General features: G+C 36.8%; 1 pseudogene; it reads right to left on the minus strand.

Annotated features, from left to right (window-relative positions):
- Nucleotides 1-531: 531 nt before the first annotated feature.
- The window catches only part of LOC122674728, a 69,581-nt pseudogene continuing 55,308 nt past the window's right edge, over nucleotides 532-14,804 (minus strand).

Consider the following 14,804-nt stretch of genomic DNA (forward strand, 5'->3'; position numbering starts at 1 on the left):
TTATCCAAGCTCTCTTGCTTTTCTTCCCTTGTTTATTTCAACTGAAAAAGTGTGTCAGCACAGTGAACTTCTACATAAATATTTTCTGAGTTTTTATGAAAAATGGAGAATTGCTAAACACAGAAGATACACCCAACAATAAGGATGCTGCTGCTTATTCACATTTTACATCACTTATGATCTTCTCCCACACAGGAATGCTTATTTCCATGGAATGATGAGAACATCTATCAGGAAGGCTTCTGTGAACTCAAAGTGCCTGGGACCAATAATACAGAGGGGACAGCAGGGCATCTGTTTAGAGAAACAGGATGAACCATCTTTTCCACGAGTGGTAACCATGGAAAGTCCTGTTGATTGAAAGATTTCTCACATGTTCCCTTAAACTATTAAGCTCTTAGTCACAAAGGCATTCCACCTAACTTCCTTTCCTGAGGCTTCTTTCTTATTCCAGTAAAGTAAAAAATGAATGAACCTGCTGGATACTATAGTATAATGTATCAGTTATTTTATTAGGTTTTTGTAAGAAATTTAGAACACCAATTTGTGAGAATAAACTCCATTTGGGAGACAAAACACAGAGCAGAGATAGCCCTGGAGCTGAGAAACACCTTTGTTTTGGCAGAATTTTCGAGTCCACAGCCTTCTGATTAGCCTGGAACTGCTCAATAAACTCTTATTTCTCCTCTGTGAGGATCTTATCTTCCTGGTGCCTGAGCTTCAGAAGTTTCTTCTTCTTTGAAGTAAGCATGGGTGAGATGCTTTGGGCTTTTCACATCACTGATGAAGGCGGTGATAACAAATTTCTGGTATGTTCTATGCAGAGAAACTAGATTGAAGATCAGAGGTCCAGTCACAAGCAGCAGGTCACTCTTCAATTTCTTCAGGAAAATCACTCCCGTTGTTATAAGGATGGTCAAAATGGTCCTAAGAGTGATGCTAACTCAGAATTGTCTAACATGCTGACTGAAGAGATTTTTGTTAGATGTGGCCCAATAGCTTTCCAGGAACATCTTCAGGAGGATAATATATAGGTGTTTTGTGAAGTTTAATTACTCAAGTACCATCATTCTTGTCATTACCAACTGGAAAGAGTGCCTATGAGTTTTTTATATAACTTAGGAAAGAGAGTGAGAATTTACATAATTTAAATAACATGCCTAATTCTATCATGAAATTGTATGGTATACATATAACTTTAAAGAACTTCGGTGCTGTGCTGTGCTTATCTGCTCAGTTGAATCCTGTGAAACCAGACACCTCTGAATACTAACCACTCTTTCAGATGGTGCAGGGGTGGCTTCAGGGCATGAAATTTCATATTAAAAACAACTTCAGTGAAACAAGGTAAGTCAATAGTAAAGATGAGTGTAAAGTTTTGAGAGTTGACTCATTAATATGCTGTGCTTAGTCGCTCAGTCATGTCTGATTCTTTTCGACCCCACAGACTGCAGCCCACCAGGCTCCTTCATCCCTGGGGATTCTCCAGGCAAGAATACTGGAGTGGGTCGCCATGCCCTCTTCCAGGGGATCTTCCCAACTCAGGGATAAAACCCATGTCTCCTGCCTTGCAGTCAGATTCTTTACTGTCTGCGTCACCAGGGAAGCCATCAAAGAACTTCTAGTTTGAGTTTGAAAAGAAAAAAAAAAAAGATACATGGGGCAGAAAGAAGAAAAAAACAACAACAGAACTCACTTCCCCCAAAAGCAGAGATTCCTGCTGAAAATTGCTAACCATTATTCTCATTATTCTTAATCTCATCAACTAATATTTACTTTATTTCACAGTTAACACAGTGCATTTTGGATTACACAAAATCAGCCCTGTGCATTAACAGGTAAGTTGGCAAACATTTTGTTCTTATGATGATAATGTTAAATCAGACAGGTTAAGTTTGTTGGCCAAGGTCAAATAACCAGTAAATGGCAGAATAAGACTAGCACCAATACTTCCTAACAGTTAAAATTACACTGAGATGATAAGAACTGAGTAATAGCTGAATGACTTGTCACAAGGGGGAATTCTTTTAATTTAATGCCACTATTATGAAATAATTGTAGCACAAGGGGAATGAAAAGCAAGGCAGAATGAGACAAACTTTTTAGAGACAGAATCCATTTCAAAAGAAAGATACAAAAATTTCCGCAGCTACTTGTACAGTACTAGTCAAAACAAATTCGCTTTTCCAACATCTCTTACTTTCATTCCTCTGCAAAGTATTGGTATGAGGTGACAGAGAAACTTGAAGAAAAAGTCTTCAGTATGGACTGGTTCAATGAATGAGGGATTAAAAACCTCAAAAGAAAGAGGAAAATGTTAATAATTAAAGAATGTCAATGATGTATTGGGAATCTTTCCTCTAATCAGAGCAGCAAATGAATTGTTTAATGTATGGGTAGATAAAGGATAATTTTAGGTTGCTAAATAGTCCAGGATTGCAAATAGTCACGTTAACCCATTTCCTTGAACTCATTCCTTTATTCATTACATTTCCAGCTAACTGAATAATCATCATCCAGAGAGCTTATAAAAATAAATATTCCAGGCTTCCCTGGTGGTTCAGTGGTAAAGAATCCACCTGTCAATGTAGGAGACAGAGGTTCGACCCCTGAGCAGGAAGATCCCACAGGCCAAGGAGCAACTAAGCCCGTGGGCCACAACTATCTAGCTGGTGCTCTAGAGCCTGGGAGTCGCAACTACTGAGTCCATTTGTTCCAACTATTAAAGCGCATGGAGCGCGCGTGCCCCAGAGCCCATGCTCTGCAACAAAAGAAGAAGCCACCATAATGGGAAGGCCCCGGGTGCTGTGACAACCTAGAGGGCTGGGAGGGGGTGGGTGGTGGGAGGGAGGCTCACAAGGGAGGGGACATATGTATATCCATGGCTGATCCAAGTTGATTTATGGCAGAAACCAACACAATATGGTAACTATCCTTCAATTAAAAATAAAAAGAAAGAAAAAAGTGGAGTGAGATCCAATAATCCACATTTTTAAGTTAGCACTTGAGATAATTGTGATGTGCTGCTATATTTGGCAACCACTTGACTCCACAGTACAATACTTGTACAGAAGTTACAGGACATTTTTAAATAATTTCTTTTTGATAGAGCATTACTCAATTACTGTGACATTTCTAGGAGTTGTGGGAGTTAGAGGAACACTAAGTATCTGTCCATTTTGTGTCCCACACCCACTTCCCCACACAGACATGATTAAACAGATTTACCCCTGTGTCTGAATTCTCTACTCATTTCCACATCCTATCTATCCTGGACACTCTCTGTTTCCATTGAAAGCCCATCAACACTGTGGCCTTACAGCTTCTGGATCTCCTCAGTATCAGCAACTTCCATCATTATTCCACTGCTCTATAGACATTTGTGTTGCCTGGAATGGAAATAAACAACCCCAAAATTGCTTTCAGCAGTTCAGTGTGAACCCCACCCTTCAAAACCCTTTGAGCCTAGGGACTTAAGCCTCCAGCACTAAAGGGGTCTGTAGTCAATCTTCATGCAAAGGCTCCGAGGTCCCTAATAATAAAATGCCCAGGTTTGTACTCTGTTCTAATCTGTACTAGAATCAGTGGAAAATGGCTTTCACAGCTAGAAGCACCACACTGATATGCAAATATCTATTGGGGGCGACACTGTAAACTATTATTAACGAGGCTAGCATTTTAGGATGGAAGAAACATTATTAGAAATCCATTATTCTGGATCCTGGCGCTCTCAGGATTCTGATTCAGTAATTCTAGAATAGGATCCAGGAATCTACATTTTTATATTGGGTCGGCCAAAAAGTTTGTTCAGGTTTTTTTCTGTACAACGTTATGGAAAAACCCAAAGGAACTTTTTTTGCCAATCCAATACATTGTATACTGATCCCATTCAAAGAAATTTTAACCTGAAGATTTAAATGCAGATAATCTAGAGCAGATACTACAGATATAAGAAATACCTGACAGTTTGACAAATAAACAGGAGACAGTATGACAGACAGCCTTTGAATACGAGGTTTCAAAAGATGTACTTACCTAGAGAGACTACAGGGAATAAAGTGAAGGACTTGAAAGAAGACAGTTCACAACAGAAAAGGACAGAAGGGGACGAAGACTTTATGTCTTTACGTAACAAAGTTCCTCAACACTGACTTTGTTTTTGGGCAGGAGTGGCATGGAGATGGAGTTTTGGGAAACAGTCTCTCCCAACTACAGATTAGTCTCTTTCCTACACAGAGATGGACCAGGAGAGAAGGAAAGATGTCATAATATTCTCATGGAATGATACAAAGAACTCTGGCCAATATGTAAGAACTAAGAGATAAAGCAGAACTCAAACAAGATTTTCAACACAGAAGACCAAAGCTAGAAAACTTCCATGTATGCCCTTGCTATCTCTAGGTACTGAGAGAATTAGGAATGCTTTCTTGGCCCCACTGTTATTGTTCACAATAATTCCCAGAAGTACTCTCGTGTACCAAAGGGATCATATTCAGAAGTAGAAAATGATTCAGTAACTTCATTTAAAGTCTTTTCCAAAAGTCTATTCAATTCCTGGACTCTCTGTACTTGCAAAAACTGAATTTGCCTACCAGATAAAATGTTTTTTCTTAGTTCTCTAGAGTATTAGTTACCTTCCAATCACAAGACAGAAACTACACAGTATTTGAAAGTGGGAAAATTTAGTATAAAGAAATAGCAACAGAAGACTGAAGGAATAGGGAATTGGTTAAAGGTCAGGGGGTGGGTATGTGGACTCTAAGGGATACTCAAGTGCTACTGAGGGAGAGTACTCAAGGAAAGGACAAACTTGGAGGGAAAGAATGCTTCCCCAAAGCCAGGACTCAGATCTCACTACAGAGGGTACAGTTGAATTCCACTGGCTTCTGGAAAAGTTGGCTGGGTTATTCCAACCCAAAGAGGGTAGCTGAGAAGCTACCAGCTTAGGTTGTTACTGACTTACTGGAAAGCCAGTTTGGGTTCTATCTGGACTCATAGAAAGTCACCTGGAAGTAGCAGGGCTGTGAGAAAGGGTTGCTGACGATTCACTGGGAAACAGCGGGTGAATCCATAGCACTTGCTAGCTGCCCTTAGGAGCGCCATCAGACTTACTGCTGGAAACCACCTAAGATGTGGCTGGTGTGGAGGAAAGTTGGGGAGGTGCCACTTGCTATTTGATGCTAGAAAACCACTAAAAAAAAGCCAATTCACTCTTCAGGAGTTCAACTAAATGAGTACACCTGAACCTGGAAGAAGGCCACTCTTTCCTCTATTGTCCCCTCAACACTCTCTATTACAGCGTTCAACCAGGCCCACTTTTATCACAGAGTAGAAGAAAAAAAGGATGAATTTGGAGCTGAGGGGCAGTAAACATAACTGGACTATGTGCCTATTAACTAAATAAAAAATTTTATTTTCTAAAGGATATTTTGCAAATATATTAATATATTTTATGGTGTGTGTATACATATATATATATCCCTGGAGAAGGGAATGGCTACCCATATTCAACATATGAGAAAATATCATTTTCTTGAGAACTAAGTAAAGAAAATATTACCTGATTCAGTAAAGGACACCTTTTGTACTTTCCTCAGTGTGTTCCAGGTTTTAATATAGCAAATACTGCACTATCAGAAAACAAGTAGCTCCTATTAGTGACCATCTATGCCTGAGCCCCACCCAAATACAGAATATCTAGAAGTGGGATCCAGGTGTGGGTTATTTTTTTTTTTTTTCCAAAAGCTTCCAGGTGATTATACGTTGTTAAGAACCAGTACTCATTGGTTTATGCCAGAAATGTAGAAATCAACCCAACGCCTTTATTTCCTCACCACTGCCCTCTGCTAATACATCACTGAAAACCATACAGTTTATGAATCTCTCCACATTATACTCACAATACTGCTGCCTCCTAGTCCAGGTCCCCGTCATCCCTTACATGGATTAATGAAACAGTCTCCTTGTGGCCTTCGTCCTCTCTTGTCCATCTCTAAGCAATTATACTAAGAAATGGATTTTGCCTGTTCAGATTTTGCCACTTCAGACTCTTCCTCTACTTTTTCACCTGGCTTGTTCCTATTCACCATATCAAGTTCTAGTTAAAAAAATACTTTTCTTTCTCCAGAAAACCTGCCCAAATCCTTAAACTAGATTCATTCAGCCCTGTTCCTTTATTCATTACCATAGTATCTTAAATGTTTAACTTATTGCATTATTAAAATGAGTCAAATAATAATTTATGTAATTATTTGGTTAATTTTGACTTACTAGACTTGAAGGGTAAAACTGATGAGAATAACAATGATAAATGTGGAGAAGAAAAAATAGTTCCAAACATCTGGGTCTATGCTTTTACATATAAATCATAATTAGAGCTAACAATGAACATTTAGTGTATTTAATTAGCACACTATCTACATATCCCTTTTAAGTCTCACAACAGTTTTAATAAGTGCATGTATTCCCTCATCCATCCAACAATCTGCAAAGTGCTACATGTGCAAAAATTTAGGACCACATTTCTTAAAATGTGCTAAGAGAATGTGAAACACAAGTTGACCATGTCACTTACTTAAAATGCAGATTTGGCTGCTTCGTCTTGGAACTACTTCATTAGGTTCACTGAGGATAGGGCCTGGGTATCCATGTTGTTAATAAGTTCCACAGGTAATTAGTATTCAGTTTAAGTTTAATGAAGCCCTGTTCTAGGAAAAGATTATAACAAAGATGTTATACCATCCAGATTGAGGGCAGGAGGAGAAGTGGGAGACAGAGGATGAGACAGTTGACTCAATGGACATGAATTTGAACAAACTCTAGGAGATAATGAAAGACAGAGAAGTCTGATGCGTGCTGAAGTCCATGGGGTCGCAAAGAGTCAGATACAACTTGGCAACTGAACAACAACATGCCATCTATGTTTAGATACTTGGACCCCCTTCCTATACCTACTGAGTCACAATTTCCATTGGATTGAGCCTAGCAGGTGTAATTTCTTTAAATTCTACAAATGATTATGAAACTAGACAACTCTGAATACTAACCACTCTTTTAAATGGTCCAGGGATGGCTGCAGGGTATGGAATTTTCTATTAAAAACAACCTCAGTGAAACAAAATAAAGCAATAGTAAAGGTGAGTGTAAAATTTTGAGAGTCGATTCATTAATGTGCTGTGCTTAGTCGCTCAGTCATGTCTGACTCTTTGCGTCCCCATGGACTGTAGCCCACCGGCCTCTTTTGGTCATGGGGATTATTCAGGCAAGAATACTTGAGTGGGTTGCCATGCCCTCTTCCAGAGGATCTTCCCAACGCAGGGATCGAACCCAGGTCTCCTGCATCGCAGGCCAATTCTTTACTGTCTGAGCCACTGGGGAAGCCCCAACTGCTTTGTTTTCTCAAAAGCTTGAAAAATACTCCCTGGTCTACCACAGGGAATACCGGTTTTAAACAAGCTATGAATCAGTGAATACTGCAATGCCATCATCACCCTTACATGATGCACAGAGAGATGTGATACTGCCCAAGATAAACATGCTTCAAGAAGACTGATGTGGCCGTTGTGGCCAAGGAACCATGGGACTCTTTGTAAGAGAGAATGTGGCTAAAACCTTAAGATACTAGATGGTTTCTTGGAACTGTGTCTATTTGCAATGGAAACCTGCCTAGTTACAGATATTTTTGAAGAAAATTTAATCTCCCACAGTCTAGAGTAGAAATACTAAAGAGAAAAGGGGAAGTGAACTTATTTATTTATTCATTTACTAAACAATTTACACAGTGTTATATGCACAAAAGAATTAGGGCCACATTTCTCAAAGTGTGGTATGAGAGTCTGACACACAAATTCACCAGGATCAGAGAGAAGTTTAAACTAATGAAAATGAACCAAAAAATGTATTTTCAAAGTGAAGATGAAAATACATGAAAAATAAACAACTTCTGAAATTTATCTGGAATCTTTTTTTTCTGTTTGAATTAATAATAATCACAGCTAACATTTAACATTTACTATATATACTTAGGACTTTAACATACATAACCTCACTGAAGCTTTATAACAAGTCCATGAGATAAATGCTATTGTTCTCCATGAATTCATTCATTCAACAAATGTTCAAAATATATTGGCCACTACCACTCTGGTCAACATTGTCTAATGAATGGGAATGGAACTATAAAAAACTAGGTAAGTTCCCTGCTGCTGTAAAGACAAATAAAATATGCTTATTCAATAAATGTGCAAACTGAAGGCTCCAGGCACTGAGATTTAAACAGGTTATACAATGGTCTCAAGTTCAGAAGCAAGAAGATGTAGAACCACAATCTGAACAACTAACAAGTTAATGCAGAGCCACTATGCCTTATATGTTCAAGTACCAAAACTAATTTAGGTCTAATTATGTGAAATTGCCATATTTATAGAGGAAAACATCAATTTTTGACTATTGCATATGCATCAATTTATACTCATATATACCTTTTCCATACTTCTTAGTTCTTTTTTTCATTCCCAATAACTCTTCCTTCAGAGTTGTTTATGGTTGTTGATGACCCACACTGCAAATATGAACCTGATTTCAGGAAATTTACATTACTAGAAATTTGACAGGCCAGAGGGCACTGCAATTTGATGATGACTTGGTCCTTTTGAATTGTGAACTGTGGTCTGCTGTAGCCAATTAAGGGAATGGAGATGGCCTCAAGCCATTTAAAAGCAGTAAATGACTGTGTAGAGAAGACTTGTTTATTTACTGATGGCTATTTCACCTCATTCTCAACACAATATAGGTCAAATAATACCAGATAGACTACGATAAAGATCAATTCATGACAGGTTTCTTGTACATGCTTGAAGTTTCTTGGTTTTCTTTTTGTTTTTAATGAGCATAGTCGACAACACTAAGTCAAGATATTTGGGACATATAACACAGTTCAGTATCAAGGATAACGTGGCAATACTGTTCTCTGAATTAGAAATAAAGTTATGTGTTTTGTGGGTCAAAATAACCTGTTCAGAGAATTCTAAAACATTTTAAAGGCCATTGTCTTCTAACAACTCAAACAGTCCTCTAAAGAAACATAATTATGTAAAAATACACATATAAACATTTACATTTCTCTTCAAATATTTATCTCTCCAGTTGAGGGTTTCTCAATCTTGTCACTATTAACATATTGGGTCAGGAAATTCTTTGCTATGTGTTTGTCAGGGTGGGGAGCTAGTCTGTGTATTTTAGGACAGTCACAATATCCTTGGCCTCTGCCAATAATACCCTCTCAGATATAATAATGAAAATAGTCTCCAGATATTGCTGATTATATCAGAGGGGCAAAATTACCCCCATTAGACAACTACTACTCTTGACAGACATAGAAATAGATAAACATAGGAGAATACTGTGATATGGAGACATGAAACTGTGTCTAGGTATGAAAATGGTGAAGACTGTCTTTGTGTGGGTCATAAGGTACAATGGTTAAGAATAGCCAGAATCACACTGTGAATAGCCAGAAGTTCACATTGTGAACTTAACTTCTACCACATATTAGCTTTGAGATCTTTCAAATGATGGTAACAATAGGATTTCAAACATTTATGAACATTTAGAAAGAAAAGCATTTAAAGACTTGGCATATTGCTTAGCACTCAGTAAATACTCAGCAACTGTCAAGTCTTATTATATTAGAAGATCCAGCTAATAACAACCCCTCTCTCTCTGTATTAAATATGAAGTGAAGTGAAGTCGCTCAGTCGTGTCCGACTCTTTGCGACCCCATGGACTGTAGCCTACCAGGATCCTCATTCCATGGAATTTTCCTGGCAAGAATACTGGAGTGGGTTGCCATTTCCTTCTCCAGGGGATCTTCCCGACCCAGGGATCGAACCTGGGTCTCCCGCATTGTAGGCAGACACTTTACCATCTGAGCTACCAGGGAAGCCCAGTATTAGATATAGATACACATAAATATTATACAAGTATTTGCATATGCAGCTATACATGTATACGCATATATGTGTATATATGGCATGGGCAAAATACAACAGTGGTGCGCACTAGTGTGAGTTCTTGACGCTGGGCATGCTGAGGGCAGAGGCCCATAAAGAGAGTGAGCCACTCTATGACACAAAACAGAAGTTAGTTTGTTAGATAATTTTTTTTGGCAGATTTAAAAAAGAGGAGCTAAGTTAGCTTTATCTGGCATGTTTCAAGAATAAGGTTCAAATCAAATGTTCTAATTAATAGAGTGTTAGTATAAAAATCCAAACATGGATTATTCATTTAAAAACATTTAAAATACTACAAAATCCATTTAAGACTAAAACTTACCAAGGTGATTAATTCATTTTTATTTCAACAATTATTTATAAGTAACTTACTCTTTTCTTAGCTCTCTGCTAAGTACTGATTTATTTTTTTGGTTAAATTTTAGGAACTTATAATTCTTTAAGACAGTACTTATAAATATTTTTTTTCCCTTCAGAGGTGTGACAGATGTAAGAGTTTATACTAACTCCATATCATGATCTGAAGGTGTTTTGGAAAGTAATTTATTGACAATCATTTGTTTCCATTGTATTTGCCACTTTCTCATATAAATTTAAAATACAGAGTGTCACATAAGATATCTACCCCACTTCTCCACAAATCGAACTCGTAAGTCAAAAACTAGGAGGCTCTTTTGTAAATGTAAATGGTTTTCTTTCCTATCATTACAGGAACTGAGAAAATATCTAATTCTTCTCTTACATATCCTCAATAAAAATGAATTATGCCTCAGCATCTAGTAACAGAGGCATTTATTTGTCAACAAAGTATCATATCTATGTCAGTTGAGATGCTGAAAAATGCCTCCTTATATTAAAGCAAAGCCTGTTGCTCAGTTGCTAAGCTGCAAAATCGTGTCTGACTCCTTACAACTTCACGGATTGCAGCACTCCAGGCTCCTCTGTCCTCCACTCTCTCCTGGAATTTGCTCTAATTCATGTTCATTGAGTCGGACATGAAAGCCCACCTCAAAGTTGTACACAATATATTGATTATCTGATCACTATAAGCCAAAGAACATAAGCTTTGAATTTTTCCATATAGAAATCCTATATACACTTGACAACTCTTACATCCTCATACATATATATATATGTATACATACATACTTATATAAATATACATACATAAAGAGTATATGTATCTATATAGATATACATGTATATACATATATACATGTATGTACACATATAAATTCCTTTATATGTGTATATACATGTATATGTATATATCTATACACACACACAGAAACAGAAGCAAGAGAAAGTTATAAATAGGGCAAAATATAAACAATTTGTAAATTTTGCACTAGTATTACAATATTTGGAAGTGTGAAACAATATCTAAATTAAAAGTTTTATAAAAGTACTAAGTTATATTGGAAAATCCAAACTATTGTCTACTCTCAAAAAATCAAATTTTCTTATCCTAAGGACCTACTATGCTATATTCATTATTTGGTAGCTACAAGAATGTGCATAAAACATACAGTCATAAGGCTAGGAACTTTAAACTTACAAATACGCAACAATGAGTTATTTACAGTGATAGTTATATCAATGGCATTTTCTTCCCAACATTTTACTTCAAAGGGAAAAACATCTGAAGAAATGGTACTCTAGTTAAGCACAGGGAATTTTTAGTTGAATAATTTTGTTTATACAAATACTTAGGAATGTGTCTATTTATCTGCCAAATGAATACAAAACATACAGCATTTACTGGTTTCAAGAACTCTAAACCAGATCTGTGAGAAAGTATTTCATTTTTAAATCTGAAACAAGATGAAATTCAGCTAATTTGGGGTCAAAAATACACTTGCTGTATGTCTCTTAAGTCTCTGACAAATTATAAAATGCATTTCTACTTTTGTTTTTGGCTAGGTCATATTGTATATAGTGGTTTCATTTTTCTTTGGTGGTGTGTTATTCTTCCTTGTTTCCATTTCTGGTTTTTAAATGAAAACTCACAATCCTGCTGAGAACCCTCACTTTCATACTGTTTTTGAAACCAGATTTTCATGATGAAGCCACAAAACAACTCAGCAATAATGCACATTAAAGCAACACACTATTTTTAATTCATATTTTGGGGATTTGGCAAAGAAACCATAATAACTTGACAAGTTAGAGGCAGCCTAGCACACAAAATCTAAACATACATATGAACTCAGATTGCTCATCATCTCCTTACTCACTGATTATTAACTTTCTTTACCCCTTCCTTCCTTCCATCCTTGTTTTTTTCTTTTTTTCTTTCTTGAGTCTTTGAGGAAGTAGAAACTAAGATGTAGACCAAAGCTGGGCACTTCATGTCTCACAACCGTAGGGCGGAAGGAGAAAATAAATACTAGTCAACTCTACAATCAGGAACTTTGCCATCTGAAGTCATAATCAGACTTTGGCAACATGGAGCAGTTAGGCACCATCACAAGTTCAAGAAAACCTTATGTATATCCACATACACCCCACTGGTTTAGAATTGGGCGAGTAACACCCCAGGTATTCCCCAGGTGGAAAGGGACACTCCCTTGGAAGGGGGTGAATTCCCACTGGATGTCCCCATTTCTGTTGGGGATCTCAGCTCACATTCCCTCCATGGGGAGCCCCATGGGTTTCTTAATTGCCTTCTTCAGGGTTGGAAACAAAAATTGAGAACACTGCCAAGGTGGGGAAATCTAGAAAGCTCTTCATTGCTTAACAAAATAAAGGAGAAATTAAAGACTGAAAAATCTCTAGGACATTTCCATTTATAGCTTCCATCTCTTAACTCACACGAATGACAAGATTTAATTTGCGTTACACTGAAGAGACTCAGGAACTATCATCATGAACTTTTCACTGGATATCCTGTAAGTATAGCCCAGTGGTTATCTGTGTCTGCCATTCTTCAGATATATCTTCAGAAGTTGGTACTTCATTGATTGGTACTATATCTATATTTCCTCATACCATCACCACAGAAAGTTTACCTGTTTTGTTTGTCATGCTGTTTTTTAATTCAAACAGTCTCTTTCAGGATACAATGGGGAAAAGGTAGTCTTTTCAACAACGGATGTTGGAACAACTAACTGTACATCCATACACAAAGACACGCAAACACATACACATGAATCTAGATACAGATCTTACACCCTTCACAAAAATTCACTCAAAGTGGATTATAAACCTAAATGTAAAACACAAAGCTACAAAACTCCTTAGAGATAACATAACAGAAAATCTAGATAACCTTGGGTTTGATGATGACTTTTTAGACATAACACCAAAGGCATGATTCATGAAGGAAAGAATTGATAAGCTGGACTTCATAAAAATTAAAATTTTCTGCTCTGCAAAAGACAGGTTAACAAGATGATAAAACAAGTCAAATGCTGGGGGGAAAATGTTTACAAAAAATCCATGTAAGTTATCTATATCTGCAAAAAATACGCAATCCTAAAAATCAGTTACACAACTATGATCTTTTCTTTCTTTCAATTCTATGGGTTGATTTTCTGCTCCACTTACTTTTGACTGGGATCATTCATGTGGCATTTTAGTTGGCAAATCAGCTGGCAATTCAGTTAGGGCTGGGACATCCAAGATGTCTTCATTTACATCTTAGTAGTTGCTGCTGGCTTCAGCTAAGATCCCTCCTTTTCTCTTCTATTTGGCCTTTATCCTCAAGGGCCTCTTTCTACCTCCCTTTCACATAGAGTATCTTCAATTTCTCTAGATGGTGACTGGCTTCTAAATGAATGAAAAAGAATCCACAAGTTCCCTTAAGTACTAAGCTTAAAAGTTGCATCCTATTGGCCAAAATAAATCCAAAGGCTGAGGTCAAGAAAAAAGTACGTAGACTATCTCTTGATGTGTGAAGGGCCAAAGTCGCATTGCAAAAGAGTACAGAGGATACCAGGGGCTGCTGTGATCATGGTGAGAAACAATCTCCCACAAACATATAATATGTTTCCACTGAACTTGTTTTAAACTTAGATTGTTTCTGAAATTTTAAATATTTGCAAATTGTAATAAACAAGTGTCCTATATAAGTTTCTTTACAGGTTGAAAATATAACTTTAAGTTCCAAGTTTTTTATCAAAGGCCATATTATTAAATTACTAAAATCACACACACACAAAAAAGAATACATATTCCATTTATGTTCCCCAAATAAAGATCTTCTTGATAATTTTTCAAGTGCTTCCAGCAGGGAGTGGGTATGGATTACAAGTCCTGAAAAACTAGGTGTTTAATAAACTAATAATAATGACAATTATATGTAAACTATTAGGGTTCAGTCTTTGCCTTGACTACAGAGAAGCAATTGTAACTTCATTGATAAGGTCATTCAAACATAATAATCATTCCTTTACTTGTTTCTTTTATTCTATATTCATGTGTTGTTAACTATTTTTGCCCACCTATTTTCACTTAAATTTTTCAGGATGTAAGAAATACATTGATTTTAAGTAGTTTTATGTTAATATCTAAAAAAAGAACTCAAGAATGATGGACAATAAAGTTACTGTCTTACAGATCAAGAAGCCAGAGCTGTGTAAAGTACCACATCTCACCCAAGGCTTTTCATCTCCTCCAACACAAATATCAGGAAGGAAAGGGAGGCACTTACTCCGTGAGTCTCAAAACCCAAATTAGTTTTATTCATATCATAGAGTAAAAGTCCTCAAAAGGACTCAGATTGGTAAATCTAAATCTAATGTATAGATAAAATATTTTTTCCCCCAAGATTAGCGAGGTACAAATTTTTCT

This window comes from Cervus elaphus, chromosome 18 (genome assembly GCF_910594005.1).
Source record: "Cervus elaphus chromosome 18, mCerEla1.1, whole genome shotgun sequence".
Taxonomy (NCBI): Eukaryota; Metazoa; Chordata; class Mammalia; order Artiodactyla; family Cervidae; genus Cervus; species Cervus elaphus.